This window comes from Aristolochia californica, unplaced genomic scaffold, assembly GCF_029961685.1.
Source record: "Aristolochia californica isolate CCGP_79_NKW_82.1479 unplaced genomic scaffold, dmAriCali1.0.hap1 SCAF_9, whole genome shotgun sequence".
Classification (NCBI taxonomy): Eukaryota; Viridiplantae; Streptophyta; class Magnoliopsida; order Piperales; family Aristolochiaceae; genus Aristolochia; species Aristolochia californica.
The window spans coordinates 26,957,917-26,973,644 of NW_027182290.1; the positions used below are offsets into that span (position 1 = coordinate 26,957,917).

The 15,728-nt window shown below is 40.8% G+C and overlaps 1 protein-coding gene across 2 annotated transcripts in view; it reads left to right on the forward strand.

The window, feature by feature from the left end:
* Positions 1-211: 211 nt before the first annotated feature.
* LOC137940458 (calcineurin B-like protein 3) overlaps positions 212-15,728 on the forward strand; it is a 40,500-nt gene continuing 24,983 nt past the window's right edge. The window contains exons 1-2 of one of the 2 annotated variants that reach the window (XM_068785534.1): positions 212-426; positions 2,400-2,493. The gene's annotated coding sequence lies outside the window, so the exon portion shown is untranslated. The remainder of the gene's footprint in view (positions 427-2,399; positions 2,494-15,728) is intronic. The other variant, XM_068785535.1, reaches the window with a different exon arrangement.

Here is a 15,728-nt window from a genome sequence, read left to right on the forward strand (position 1 = left end):
TATCAAGTTCATATGAAAAAAACCCTTAAAAAATATATGTGAATATCACATAAAAAGGGCCAGTAGTAGAAGTAAAAGTAGAAAGTAAAAATAACTCTTTGCAGAAGAGCTCGAAGACCCAACTTCGATGTAAATCTTTGGGCAGTTGGGCTAGCTTAAGCCTTAAAATTCGAGTTTCGATACTCCTCAATTTCTATTTAGTTATGAAATACTAAATATATATTTCGATGAACCATCCGTAACCCTATTCTTCCTCTTCCTCCAGGAATTAGGCTGGAAACTCCTATCGTTTTGTGCCTTCCGGTGACCCCTCCCATCATCTATTTTTAAAGAAAAAAACAGAAAAAAAGCATCCGTTCATACGGCGATCATATTCAAATTTCACTTCGAAAGGCGGTCTTCTGTATTTCCATAAAAAAGTTTCAGGTAAAATTTCCTGACCTTGGTTTGTTTCTAATAATTAAACTGGTTCTTTCTTTGCATTTTGTTTTTTCCAATTATTGTTTGTTGCCTGAAATCCGAACTTGGATGTGCTAGTTCGAAATTTTCCACATTTTGGTTTATATTACGTTGGTGAAGAAATTGGAACATCTTTGGGGTTCGGATTAGACGCTCGATGGAATGGAATCCACTTACTTTTCTCACTCGTGAATAAGTCCAAGGGAGATTGACCATACTTCGTTGGCTGCCGCTGTCTGGAGTGTGGTAGTAAACCCTTCCAACCAGACACAACAGTTCGTTGGAAAAAAATTCTTCGGTCACGGTCATATGATCAGACTATTTATTTTCTTCTGTCCATTTTTTACAGCTGTGCTCTTTTTGAGTGCTGAGGCCTTTCAGAGATAAGCCTATCTGCCGTCTGGGTAGCATGTGTATCAAAGAAATAAAAAGCTAATGCACTGGCCTGCTACACCAGTCTTATATTGCTCTTATTCATATTGCTTTCTTCAACAGATCATTAAAATACTGCTTCCAAGTCACTCTATTTTCTCTTGAATTTGATGAGTATATCATATACGAGATAGATTGGGATTGTTGCCAAATCCCAATTGCTATCTCGATTGCACATTTCCAGTGCCAAGTGCTCAAATCCAGATATCATAATCCTTAAACAAGAAGAAAAAATTATAGGCGTGGATACAGGGAAAATTGTGTATTTAACAATAAAACACGAGTAAACAGCATTGAAAAGCCCAGAGTGCTGAAATACCACTGAATTCATCATTTATAAACTTACTGTTGTTTTTTTAGTATTATCTTCTAGTACATAGAATAATTGCTGCACCACTGATTAGTGGACTTAGTTTTGGTTAATGCCGCTTGATTTGATTAATGAGTTTGATTGTTTGGTTTAATGTTTGAAACTGGACAAGCCATAATTGATGGTCTTTTGTTAACTTTTTTTTTTTTTAATTTTTCACTATAATGCTAAAAGAGTGCCTTACTATCATTGTGAAGACAATTTAGAAAATGCAAAAGTCATAACTAAAGAAGCATGTGATTTAGCGGACCAAACAAGATGCTAATGGGATGATAATAGATGGGCTCAGTTGGGTGGCCTTGGTAGTATGGGGCTTAGATATCTTAGATGTTTTGAGTTGTCGTTTTAGAGCTTCCATATAGATATTTCTCTTTGATACAGATGCTGATTGTTTTAGAAGTCAAGACACAACTGCCTCAGGAGGGTATGTATTTTTGCTACAAGCATGTTGTATCTTCCAGAAATACAAAATTTGAGTGAGTATTTGGAGATCACATGTTTTGATGGATAGTTTGGATGGACTCTTTGACCTCTGACTAACCTCTGCTCCAGATGATAATATAATTCGAACAGTCTGTCTGAGAGATAGATATTAGAATTTTGAAGGAAAATTGTGGGAAGTTTTGGTCTTGTTTGTTGGAGATTTTTTCCTACACTAGTGCCTATGCTTCAGCTATAGAGAGAGGAGAGCCACAGGAGATAAGTATCCTTTTGCTACTCTTTAATTTTTATTATTTCAATAGAAGAAGACACAGTAATTGTATGCAGTAATTTGATTTGAATATATCATCTCTCAGATTTTTGGCTCTGTTGTCATTTGTTCCAACTAGTTTTGGGTCTAGTTGGAACAAGTCCTGTAATCAGCCCTTAATTCAAAAGGGCTTATCAATTTGTTCACAAGTAACTCTTGCTTTCTTCCATTTTTTTCTTTCTTTCATGTTTTTTATGTGCATGCTCTACATTCATCTATGTTTTACTTAAATGAAGGGGAGGAATCCTTTGTGTTTTAGATTCAAGTAGTCTGGCCACTGATGAAATTTGGGATCCATCTTATTATTTAAAGATTCTTTCACATGACTCTCATTTCTTGATGGTAGATTTCTCATCCTTCATTTTATTTTTATTTTTTTATCAACAGAAGATAAAGTTGCAGGAGATGTTCGACAAATGGAGTTTTATCCGCTACTGTTAACTATCCCAAAGGTTCAAACATGGCGTGTTTCTAATTTCCTGTAAGATATTAATTCATAGTTTAAACGTGGATGAAATTTAGAGGACGCAGTTAATAGAGATGAATGTGGGGGTGAAATAACCTTACGTAGAAGAGGTTAGATGTGTTATTGAATGGTGATGTAAATCAAAATGAGGTGCAAGTATGTTATCCTTTACAATGTGCAAAAGATTATCCCTCTTGAACCTTCAGCTCTTAATCTTTGTACCCTTAGATCTTGAGCTCTTTAACCCCACCAACTCCTCCCCTTACCACAACTGGTAGTCCATGTTTTGTTGTTCTGTATGCTTAAAACGCTTCCAGTAGCTTGTTAGTATCATTTAGCAATGCTTTTTAGCCGTACCCTATGTTCACAATTACTAAAAGGCCTCTATAAATTAACCTCTTTTTTGAGATATGTGTGGACCATGTTATAGGTTTGGGTATTTTGCTGGCTCCAAGTTTTGATCTATTATGATGTGTGATATATAAGTGTGTGCACATACTTAAAAAAAAGGAAAGATATACAAGGATATGTGTTTTTTTTCCTGTTAGAGGTTTTTGGAATCTTTGTAGTCTATGTGAATTTTCATTTTCAAAGACTTGGAAATGAAAAAAAATCAACTGTGGTATTTTCTAGATGATGTGTTTGTTTGGTGTTAATGTAGCATGTTAAACATTCTTGTTGACATTGCTTTTCTGTCAAGCTCTTGTTTGTATCTCTACTCATGGTCGTGCATACTTTTGGTATCAATGATTGAACTTTGCTATATCACTTTTTAATAATCTTTATTTTTTTTAGATATTATATTTTTAAGTGTTTCCTGAGTGGTCATTTAAAAAACAAAGTGTTTCCTGAGAGGATCTTTAAGCTCAAAATGGGAAGAGCGCTGAAAGGGGCCATTTGGGTATGCTCAATGTAATAGAGCTTTTATAAAGTACTTTTTTATTAAGTCTAATACATCTATGAGGTTTCTTCTTATGTAAAAAGCTTGTATGGAAAATAAAAGGGAATAGTTACTTCTTATACTTGAGCCCATAAATTGTGTTTGGATAACCTTATTTAAAAATTGCATCTTGACTTTAGCAAGACAAACATTTCCCTTCTTAAGTATATATTAATAGCTATTTTAAGAATCAAATGTTATAATTAATTTTATCTTATTTCCTGCACACAACAAAAATACAAACTTCAAATATAGTCAAAAAACTTTTTCTGTACGATTACCAAAAAAAACATGAAACATGACTTGCAATGGTTTTTGGTTATAATAACCTTTATTAATAGCTATGTGAAGAATCAAATGTCAAAATTAATTCTATCTTGTTTCCTTAACACAAACACAAATACTAACTCCTATTATAGCCAGAAAACTTTTCGTAGTGTAGTTACCAAAAATACCCTACCATGAAACATGACTTGCAATGGGTTTTTGGTATAATTACCTACATTTGGAACTAAGCAACCAAATGTGGCTGACTATTTACAACAAATAAATCTAAAAATATTATAATAAAAGTAGATGAATCTTAGCATCTCTGAACCACCATCATCTCAAAAGAAATTTCGAGTGCTCATTCCATTTTGAGCTTAGAGGCCCATTGAGAGAAATACACTAAAATAGACAAATTATATTAAAAATAAAAAATATTGAAATGCAGCAAAAATAATTCAATTGTTGAGACTTCATTTAATAGGAGGTTTGTCTAATTACTATAAAGGATAACTTTTTAGCTGATGAGACACTTGAAGATGGTATCTTTGATTCAGCAATTTTCTCAGGAAGCCCCTATATTGAAGGGAAGGAAATTGTGCCTGCAACAAACATGTGATAAAATTAAAAGAAGTCTGTGATCCAATGTGGTGTTTTTTTTTTATTTTGTTTTTTTTTATAAAGATGTATTTATATAAACAAGATAAATTACAGAAGAGGAGGGAGCAGATCCCTTACAACCAGCGATTATAGGGTAGCTCCTTGCTTGGCAAGCACATCTACTGCTGAATTTGCGGATCTCGGAATGTGAAACCAAATACAAGATACAATTGAGGTAATTTCTAAAATCTCCCGAAACATATCCCAATGTTGCCACGGGGGAGGGGAAATGTACACTCATACCATCCAATGACCACCTTTGAGTCCTGTTCGATATGAAGAGGACCACTGCACTTGTCTCTGAAAGAGCCCAGAGAGGAGGCCATGACGCTTTGCTAACGTAGAGTCGGATATGCCTAGAGGGCCGGCATATGAGAAAAACTAATTACCGAAATGATCCGAAGTAACCCCTCCGAAACCAGAAATCCCAGGATTACCAAGAGAAGAGCCATCAAAGTTCAACTTAAGTTAACTAGGTTTAGGAGGAATCCGTTCTTGCAAAACCGGGACCTTTGTCCCAGAGTGCATCATTGCCAAATTTCTCCAATTTTCACGGATAGGGGTGCCGACAAATGAGGAGAAAGACTTCTTAGTTAGAAGTCAAGTAGATATATGACCCACCACTCGGTCCGCGAGCCAATCTGCAGATTCACTTTTTGCATCAAATCATCTTCCATTGCGTTCATTCCAAAGCCCCCACGGGATGAAACTAGCACAAGCAGTGAACATCACATTTTCGAGGCTAGGTAGAGGGGTACCAATGAGTGACCTACTGAAGGAGATCAGATCAGCCGCCAAGCAGAATTGTAACCCCAACATACTAAGAATGGAACTCCACACCTTCCATGAGAATATACATTGAAGCAAAATGTGGCTTGCGGTTTTAGCTTTAGTGTTGTAAAAAGGGCAGAGGGGGTCAATTGAGGGGTGACCTCTTCTTCTAAGCACGTCTGCCGGTTGATCGGTCTCACCACTAGTGCCTATAAGGTGATTGCACGCCTCGCTAATTGCCTCAGGGCAGTTCTCCCTATTGCCATTCATCATGGCCAAAGTGCTTTTATCAAGGGAAGGAACATATTAGATTCAACCATGGCATGTCACGAGCTCATCCACCTTTTTAAGGTTTTAAAGCTCCCCAGATTCATCCTCAAGCTTGATTTTGAGAAAGCCTTCGACAGAGTTAACTGGAAGCTTCTGGACATTCTCTTGGAGAAGATGGGATTTGGGAAAAAACGGCTCTTCTGGATCCAAAGCTGCATCTCCGTTCTCCTCAACGGAACGATCTGCGGGTATTTTTAGGGATCCAAGGGAATCAGACAGGGAGACCCCCTTTCCCCCTTGCTTTTCAATGTGGTGGTAGAATATCTCTCTGCCTTGATCTAATCGGCCAAGAACTTGGGATGGTTCCTCTCCATAGCGGACTGTGCAACCTTTGATATACTGATCCTTCAATTTGCAGATGATACCATTTGATTTGGGGTTGGTACTATGGATCTGATCAGGAAGCTGCGTGCTATTTTGGGATTATTTGAATTGGCTTTTGGTCAAAACATCAACTGGAAGAAAACCACTCTCCTAGGCTACCGCATCGACTCATCCGTGCTCTGGGGCATGGTTGACTACTTGGGATGCTCTTTGGGAAATTTGCCAGTTACATGTCTAGGGCTCCCACTTTTTGATTCTTGGCCTTCAGTGTCGCTTTGGTCCCCCCTTATTGAGAAATTTGAGAAGAGACTAGCTACTTAAGAGGGGTAAGCTTTTATCTACATCGGGGCGTCTCACTCTCCTCAAGTTTTGTTTGACAGGGCTGCCAAACTATCTGTTATCATTCATGCACTATCCGGCCTCCATTTGCTCCAAGATTGACGCCATCCGTCGGCGCTTTCTATGGAACACCTTCGTTATAGGGGTGGTTTAGGCATTCGACCTACGAAGGAAATGATCAAAGCCCTTATGCTCAAATGGAATTGGAACTTTAATGTCAAGCATAATAGTCTATGGAGAGATATGGTTAGGTTTTACCTTCAATTTTCGGGTGCCTGGTGGAGAGAGGGTGGCGTCACTTGCCTCCTATCCCTGATATGAAAATTAGTTCAAAAGCTCCTCCCAGTATTCAGAGATGCAACTTCCTTTTACACAGGTAATGGAAGGACCCTCTTCTTCTAGTCGGATGAATGGTCCGGCCCCTGCCCCCTCTCTGAGGTCTTCTTGGGACTCTCTAGGGTGGATAGGGACTTCTCTTGTTTAGTGGTTGATTCTTGGAGGGAACAATCTTGGAGTTTCCGATTTTGTCAGGGACTAAATGATGAGGAAACTTCGCCTTTTTGTTCTCTACTCGCCAGACTTAGTAGCACTACTATCCATGAGCATGCAATTGATAAACTGACATGGAAGCCCAATATTAATGGCCGATTCACGGTTGCCTCCGCCTACTCTCATATCAAAAAGCAAGACTATAGTATGCATGAGCACAAGGCAAACCTTGCATGGAAGCTCTCAACACCTAGTAAAATCAAATTTTTTCGTGTGGACGACCATCAGGGGACAAATCCTCTCCTTTGACAACCTCCATAAAAGAGGCTACACCGCCCCTAATCGTACCTGTCCCCTTTGTGGTGTGTACGATGAGACAGTTTAGCATGTTCTCTTACATTGTGGGTTTTCTTGGAAGTCTGGATGAAGATCTTTTAGAAGATTGGACTCTAAATAGGGCTACACCAGGATCTCTTCGACACCTATGAGATGGTTATGGGGATCCGCCTTCCTAGGTGGGGTAAGTTAATTCTCTTGGCATGCCTTCTGCATGTCCCATGGTGCCTATGGCTCGAGTGAAATAACCGGAGATTCAACTCTAAGACTAGCACCCCGGACAATACGGCTTCTTATGCAGTAGGCCTTATCTTGAGCTGGTTACATACTGGGAAGAATTTGCCTCTCTATCGGGTGTTTTCCTTCAGGAAAACTGGAGTTTGATCACTCTTATGGCGGGCTCCTATAGGACTTTGGTTATGAAAACTTGGGATCCTCCCCTTTGTGACAACATCAAACTCAATTTTGATGCCAGTATTTTAGGCTGGCCTAGGCCGGTTGGAGCCGATGGTGTTTTCAGAGATAGCAGTGGAGCCCCTATTCTATCTTATGCTGGGCTGGTGGGCATTGCTGATTCAAATATTGCTGAAGTGAACGCTTTTCTATTCGGCCTCTAAATATTCAAGGATCGTCTCCATGGCAAGTTGATTATTGAAGGAGACTCAAAGACTATCATCAATTGGTGTTCAAAAGATAGCTCCTCCCCTGGGCGCCTCTGGCCTATCATTAATTGTATTGCTGACATTGTATCATCTATTCATTATGATTGGAATCTCATTCCTAGATCAGCCAATTATTTGGTTAATAAATTAGCAAAATTAAGAACCTCCCAACAATCTCTCATTGTTTGGGAAGGCTTCCCCCTTTTGTAATATGCTCGTTTGAGCTTTTGTCTTAATAAAATTCAGCATCATTAAAAATAAAGAAAAGTAAAACTTCAATCAGCCATAATACCCCCATCAATTCTTCATCAAACCTTGCCTTGCCCCAAATCACATACTTATTGCTCCATCTAATCAATGACCCAATCAATATTTCACCCAACCATCCAACAAAGCACTCTCCCAAACTTCCACTTTCCTTGAAAACTTATCCAAACCATTCATCATCGACACCCATCCATGATAATCATCATGAGCCAAACCAATCCAATCAAATTTCCAAATCAATCTCTGAGATTGGTGAAAATCATACACTACATATCTCTCAAAGCAGATTATTTATCCTCATAGAACTCCTTGGTCTGCTTTGTCCATTGTTCCTTGTTAAGTTGGGTCCAAGGCCCATCCCAAAATGACTAGCCAACTTAGGAAACCACTTTCCTAACTAATAAACTCAAGATTTTTGTACTCATTAATCCACGTGGGACTATTCCTTAACACTCCCCTTCACAGGTAGGCCCTCTTTTGTGGCTCTACAAGTGGATAGTTTTAGGTGTAGGCCCTCTTTTTGTGGCTCCATAAGTGGATAGTTTAGGTGTAGGCCCTCTTTTTGTGGCTCTACAAGTAGATAGTTTAGGTGTAGGCCTTCTTTTATGGTTCTACAAGTGGAGAGTTTAGGTGTAGGCTCACATATGAGTACTTGCTCTGATACCATGTTAAGTTGTTCCAAGGCCCGTCCCAAAATGACTAGCCAACTTAGGAAACCTCTTTCCTAACTAATAAACTCAAGATTTTTGTACTCAAGATTCCTTAACACTAAAACATATATCAGGAGAAACTTTTGTCAATCACCTACAACTCCAACAATCAACGCCCAATGCTGATGCTGATCCAGGTACTCCTATTTCCATCCAATGCCCATGTTGATGCTGATCCAGGTACTACTTCCATTCTTGGACAAAGGGATAGGTCGCCATCCAAAAGTTATGAGTCCTCCTCTATTTTAGGGTCTCCAAAAGAATTTTTTTTCTTGTGGAGTGCTTTGCATGGGAAAAATTTCACTTGTGATAATACGCTGTAGGGCTAGCGGCTTTTATCTCTAACCCTTTATGCTTTGTGGAGTTGAGAGCAAAACAACCAACCACTTGCTACTTCATTGCAGATTTTCTTGGTGCATTTGAAACAGATTTCTTGGGTTCGTTGGGATGAGTTTATGTATCACAACATCTATTTTTGAATTCCTTTATCTATGTTCAGGGATTCGTCTTCCTATGCGTGGGAAAATTATGATGCAAATTTGTTTAGGCTTCATTCCTTGGATGATCTGGTCGGAGAGGAATTTTAGACATTTTCAAGAAGTATCTTCTTCATGGGAGTTTTTGGCTGTGAAGGCTTTATCTCATGGAGTTATTTAATGATATTTCTAGTGACATGTTGACAAACAGCTGGGCTTAGATTGCTTTACATCATTCGGTTTCTCTCCCTAAGATGGTTGAATGGTTTCCTTCTGATTTTCATCCTATAAAGATTAAAATTTTGATGGATCATCTTTGGAGAACCTTGATCCTAAGGGTATGGTGGTGTATTTAGAGGATCTTCTGGCAGAATCTTGACATCCTTTTCGGGGCCTATTGGTATCTTTGACGCTTCTTCAGTAGAGCTTCTTGCTCTTAGGCAAGGTCTTTGTATTTCTTGTGAGAAATATTAAGGGCAATTTCATGGTGAAGGGGATTATGTAAGTGTGATTAGTTGGTGTGAGGGCAAGAAATCTCCTCCTTGGCGGCATTGGCTTTGTTTCTATGAGATTCAAGACTTTAGCTAGTGTTTTTGTTTGTAAATGGAGTTTGATTCCTAGATCTGCTAATAGCTTAGCTGATTCTTTAGTTAAGGAGGGGGTCTCTCTTCAATCTCTCCTTGTAAGAGATTCTCCTTTTTTATGTTTTTTTTGTTTGCCTCTTGGCTTCTTAATATAATCACGTTTTTTCTCAAAAAAATAGCAGAATTGGAGTGGCTAAGAAGAGTTGATATTTTCATATGAAAAGCAGCTTTTCTAATACCCCATCAAGTTCAAAGCTTGAACCACGAGATTGAAAAGGAGGGAGGAGAAAGGTTCCCTTGCCTGGGACCCTTGTTGCCCCATAGCGTCCATTGTTCCCTGATTTATTAGAATTTTAGAATTTTTTTTTGAAATTGTAAAATTTATAATTTAGTTGAGGTAATGCAACTATTTATCTATAGCCTTCATTTGCATCTAAGTCCTATCTTCTCCATAATCTTGTTTAAAAACCCAATTAACTTTTTTAACTGCTAACTCGAGGTCAAGCTTACCATGAGATTGAAAAGGAGAGGGGTGAAAGGGTCTCCTTGTTTGAGACCCTCGTTGCCCATAGTGTTCATTTCTTCCTTCATTTATTAGAATTGAGAATTTGGCTGAGGTAATGCAACTATTTACCATAGCCTCCATTTGCATCCGAGTTGCATCTTCTCCATAATCTTGTCTAAAAACCCAATTTACTCTTTTGAATGCTTACTCGAGGTCAAGCTTGAGGATGACTTTTGCTTTGAACTCTTTGATATGGTGATGAATGAGTTTATGAGCGGCTAAGGCAAAATCTAGGATCTGTCTACCTTTTTTTTTTTTTTAGGAAAGTGATGATTTTATTAAAACCAGAAGCAAAACAAACAAGATTAGGCAGACCTCCCCCTTACAAGAAGGGCATGGAGAGAGGCCCCTGCTTAGCTCAACCATCCGCAACAAAATTTGTAGATTTGGGTGGACCAAATACAAGGTGGACAAGAATGTCAAGAATGTAATAGTATACATCCCAATGATGCCATGATGGAGAAGAAAGAGAGGAGAACCATCCAACAATCATCGTAGAGTCTCCTTCAATGTGCTGTGGCCAGGAGAAGTGCTCGTGGAAGATGATGAAGCCTTTGAGGGGCTTGAAGCTCGACAACAGTGGAGTTAGAAATGCCCATAGGTCCAGAGTAGGACATGAGTTGATTACCACCTAAATCATGGAAGACACCACCGTAGCCTGCCATGCCAGGATTGCCGAGAGAACTACCTTCAAAATTCATCTTGATGAAGCTTGGATCAGGGGATTGCCACTCCTGCATCTCTAGAGGCTTCGTCGGGGAATGGAACCAAGAGGAGATGAGGCTAGCAATAGAGGAGATGATCCGACCACGGGAAAGATGCTTGGTGTTGAAGCGCCTATTGTTGCGTTCCATCCAAATGCCCTAGGGGATGAAGGCAACACAAGCTGAAATGATCATCTTTCCCAATTTAGGGAGGGGAACCCCGAGAAGCAAACTCCCAACCGAGAGGATGTCATTCGACAAGCAAAGTTGGAGCCCAAAACGACTGAGGATGCTCATCGACATGGCCACACAAGGGGCAAGAGGTGGACACACTGAGGTGGCAAGTAGTCTCCTCCCCATGGCCACACAAGGGGCAAGAGGTGGACACACTGAGGTTCCCACTGCGATGACGGTTGATTGCAGTGAGAATTCTGTTAAGCCCAACAATCCATAGGATGAATTTAACCTTTGGGGGAGCAGAGAGACGCCAAATAAGAGCCACCTCATGGTTGGGGTTGTCGAGGTTCATCCCTTGATGAGGGAGTAGGAGGAGGAGACAGAGAACATATCACTAACCTTTGGCCACCAAATCATCGAATCATCCAAAGCATCATGAGTCCTAGAAGAGGAAATCACCTCCAATAGGCGAGAGGCAAGAAGGGCATCTGCATCATCAAGACCCCGACGTAATCAGAGATCCCATGCTCCCTAACGCCAAGCTTCCGCGACCGTCAGGCAACATTGTGTGCAGGCCCGCCAGATGCTATCGAAAGAAACCTTCAAAGGCCTGGAACTAACCCACCAATCCTCCCAAAAGCGAATCGAGCGACCATTACCAATGTGGAGGCGAATGCCCGGGCCGAACAACGGGAGGAGAGGAAAAATAGGTCTCTAGATTGGAGATAGGGCAACTCTCCTCCCTCTCGAGGTCCACCACACCTCATGCTAGTTGAGCTTGAACGACACCATTGATTTCCAAAGCTTGTTGCCGACAGTGTTGAATTTCTAGATCCATTTGAGGAGGAGAGCCATATTCATATCCTTGGTGAGCCTAACACCCAAGCCCCCTATAGATTTGGAATTGCAAACATCCTTCCAACCCACCAGATGATACTTGAACTCAGTAGAGGAGCCTTGCCAAAGGAATCTCCTCATCAAACCGTCAATTTGGTGGCATATCGAAGTAGGACAATGCATAAACAAAAGGAAATAAGTTGGGATACCAGCCAAACAAGATTTGAGAAGGGTAAGCCTCTTAGCTTTAGAGAGGAGACGACCTCTCGGGAGATTCCAGCCTCTCAATAACCGGGCTTCATAGGTCCTTGTTGATGCGAGAGGTGAAGAAGTGGAGACAGAGGTAGGTGGGTGGAAGGGTAGAGAGGGAGCAACCCAAGAGATCCGCCATGGACTGAAGTTCCTTTGAGTTGATGTTGAACCCCAATAAAGTGGTCTTCTGCCAATTAACTTTCTGCCCTGAAGCAATCTCAAAAACGGCCAGTAAGGTCTTGTCCTTCATAATATAGTCCGAAGATCCAACCCCAATAATAGTATCATCCGCATACTAAAGGAGCGGAACGCTGAAAGCCTCAATGCTGCTAATCGGCTCCAGCCAGCCAACCTCCTTAGCCTTGTAGGTCATAGCTGAAAGGAGCTCAACCACAATATTGAATAAGAGGGGGAGGGGGGGAAGCAGATCCCCCTGCCGAATTCCCCTAGATCCTTTAAATAGAGGGAGAAGGAGGCTGAAGAGATACAAGTTCTCATCCAAAACCTCCAATGGTCTCCATATTCAATTTGGCTCAAAAGATTGTCGAAGAGGTCCCAAGTAACCCCGTCGAAATCCTGTTCTAGGTCCAACTTCAGCACAAAGCGAGGTTGTTAGAGCGGGAGTAATGATCAAAGAGTTCATATGTCACCATAGAGGAGTCCAGAATGTTCCATCCCCTAAGATCTGCATCAATGATGGAAGATCTATATGAGGTTACCTCATTACCAACTCATAGTGAGGTAACTCGGTTAGTCTTCTGGCTCGCGGAGGCGACGACATGAAAAAATTCAGTGTTGGTGTCCCCTTCTTTCAACCATTGGAAACGGGCACGTTGTTTCCATCACACTTTCTCCAAGTGAAGAAAAGCATGGAGACAAGTTTGTAGAGTAGTGTGAGAAGAGAATTCAGCATTTGAGAGATACCTTTGTTCTTTAGTCTGGTCCAAAATGCCAATCTGGGAGAGAAGGGAAGCTTTCTTAGCACCAAGGGAGGAATTCATGTTAGAAGCCCATGATTTTAATTTGTCTTTAAGGAGCTTTAGTTTTTGAGGGAGGTGTTGGAAGACCCACAAACCCACACGACCAGGGAAGACCCACATATCCAAGTGTGTTGGAAGATGGGCCCAAGCCCATAAGACCAAGGAAGGCCCACATATCCAAGTGTGTTGGAAGATGGGCCCAAACCCATAAGATATGGACCCACCATGATCACGTGAGGTGGCATGAGAAGCCTTACACAATAAGAAGTCTTACAGAGCCAGAATTATTATGGAAGCAGGTTTCATAGAAGAGTTTCAGTTTAAAGGTGTTTTAGTCATGTTAGTCTTCTATTTATATTGGGTTATTTAATTATGCTAAGACTTATCTTTAAGTGTTAGAGTTTGGGTGTAATTGGGACTTGACCACCAATCGGCCAGAAGATGATCAAAGTCCACATTTAGCATCCATGAGTTCTCAAAATGGAAAGGAGTTGGTCCCCATCTACCAAAAGATGTGGATAGGAGAATCGGCTAGTGGTCAGATCCCACATGATTAAGAACCTTGCCAGAAGCGTTGTCATAAAGTTGTAGCCAGTTAGCTCTCACAAGAAATCTGTCGAGCTTGGAAAGGATGGATTGGGGGGTTTCTGGGTGGTTGGGAGTTAGCAATTGTGAGGGATGTCCTTGATGGTTATGGTCTGAAGGAAAGGAGAAAGCTGCTGTGCTGGGGGGTTGGAAGAAGCGGTGGAGCTGAAGAGGTAAATGTGGTAGAAGTGGTGGGTTGTGACTGGGGGTTTGTCTCAAGTGAGTTTGGCCGAGGGGTAAGCCCTGTGACAGGGCTAGCCATAGGATAGGGGCTAGGTGCCCAGACACCATGTGGTGGATGACCCGGCCTAGCGATGACTTGGTCATTCTGAGTCAGTGGGGAGAAGTGCTGCAGTGAGGGGCTCTGATCCCGCATCCGGTGCCTGGCGCCATCAACAACAGACAAATCATCAAAGATTACCTTTGTCCAGAAACAATCGTTGTCAACCGAGAGCTGAAGGAATTGGGACCCTGACCAATGCTGCTCCAGGATGATGAGTAGTCTCGCCACGGTCCATGCGAGACAGCGAGGCAGACTCTGATGCTTAGTAGAGGAGCCTACCAAAAGAGGCGGCAATCCGCTGAAGAGTCTCCTCTCACCAAAGCTCGACCGGGATACCCCAAATCGAGATCCATTGCCCATATTGAGTGATAGGAGTTGATGGGTCCCAGTCAGTGAACCTTGCAAACGGCGCCTGGCAGCAAGATAAGGCGTTTAAAGCATTGGCCGAGTCGCGCATGTCTGTCTTTCCACGTAGGATCTGTCTACCTTTTAAGAAGGCTGTTAGATGCATGTTAATGAGCTTGCCCTTCACTCTTCTAATATGATATGCTAGGACTCTAGTAATGAGCTTGAAGGCGATAGATAGCGAGTGATAGGTCAACATCTCATGCTGAGAGGCCCTTTTAGTAATAACAGTTAGAAAGGAAATGATGATTGAGCTACTTGTGATACTGAACTTGAGGAATTTTTTAAACTTTTCCATGATGTCATCTTGGGTGTTCTCCTAGTTTGCCTTGAAGAATTCAGCTCCAAATTTGTTAGGCCCAACAACTTTATCGTTGGGCATAGCAATGATGGTGTCCTCAACTTTTTCTACCAACAAATTGGATTCGAGATGGGCAGCTGGCAGAAACTGTGATAGCGAGCAGAAGGTCCGAAAGGCAGATTATCTATGTAGAGGCAAGATAAGTGACTTCTAAGAATATTTGCAACTTGAGATGGGTCATTGGTAGTTTGTCCATCCACCTCTAATCTCTCAATTGTGTTTTTTTTGTAGAGGCAATAGTGTGGAAGAAGGCGGTGTAGCTTGATATCTTGTAGCTTAATAAGGACATCAGTCACTCAGTGGTGTCTTAACAAAAGACGAAACTTGTATAATAAAAAGACAAGATTGGAAAATCATAGTATGGCCATTGTTGATGGTTTGGTTATTATGGATTTGTGTTCTTGATGTGTTTGATGTGGTTATGCGTTAAATTGAATACAAATGTTTATTCATATTTTTTCATGTCTCTTGAACTTGGTCTCATGTACTTAGATCAGCCAATTCAGTTGCTGATTTGTGCTAAATTGCCCCTCCTCTCTCCCCCCACCCCCCCTCTACCTCCCTTCAATCTCTTGTTGTTAGGGGAGGCCTTCCTTGATGTATCCTCTTTCTCTTTGAAATAAAATTATCAACATTTAAAAAAGAAAAAGAAAAAGTGAAGATGTCTGTATCTTGACCATAAAGAATATCCTTTTGTCAAGCTACTCTCTTACATAAATATTGTTTTACTTATTTTTCTAGAGAGTTCTGAACTTCTTGAAGAACGAATGATTGTTTCTTGTAAGCTCAATAATAATGAGACATCTTCGTTGATGTCAACTTAGACAATGTACTTGACTCTTTTGGATTTATCCTTTGCATCTCGGCTAGGATCATCAGAAGCACTGAATAGTCAAAAAGTGGTTTCTATTATTATATGTTAATGTATGTACATTAAAAATTGGTC